Consider the following 725-nt stretch of genomic DNA (forward strand, 5'->3'; position numbering starts at 1 on the left):
CCTGCCTCAGCCTCCCAGAGTGTAGGGATTACATACTGCTGATTTTTACCATTTGAATGACAGTAAAACTATTTTTTTTTTTTTTTTTTTGGTACCGGGAATTTAACTCAGGATCTCCCACTTGCCAGGCAGGCGCTGTGCTACTGAGCTATATCCCCAGCTAGTATTTCAATTTTGAAGCCTTAATCTGATAATTCCTTGACCACTCGTGAAGCTGTGAGTCCTCCTTTGGTTATATTCCCTCTTGTGTGTATGACCTGTCCATGTTCAGCTGGCCTTGAAATATGTAGCCTACACTGGCCTCCAACTCCTGGAGACTCTCCTGCCACGGCCTCCCGAGTGCTGGAATTACAGGCGTGTGCCGTCATTCCTGGCTTGCATAGGCTTCTGATACAAGGTTGTTTTCCTTCTATACATGTACAAGAACTCTGCATAACTTTGCTCTTTTTATTTTTTGGTTTGCTTTTGTTCTTTTTCTATTTTAATAATAACTTAAGAACAGAGAAAAACAATCGAACCCAAAGAAAGGGTTAGGACCTGAGCCTGGGGAGGAAAGGAGGGAGATGCAGAAAGAGATGAAGGTCTGGAATGAGCCTGATGGGCCTGTCCTTCTCTCTGGGCACAGGGAAGGGCGTGGCCCACGGTCACCTTCAAGTGTACAAGGAGCTCATGGGGCCGTGGAACAAAGATAAGGTCAGCATCACCGACGCCATCTTCGTCCAGAG

This window comes from Chinchilla lanigera, unplaced genomic scaffold, assembly GCF_000276665.1.
Source record: "Chinchilla lanigera isolate Chin_1 unplaced genomic scaffold, ChiLan1.0 scaffold00055, whole genome shotgun sequence".
Classification (NCBI taxonomy): domain Eukaryota; kingdom Metazoa; phylum Chordata; class Mammalia; order Rodentia; family Chinchillidae; genus Chinchilla; species Chinchilla lanigera.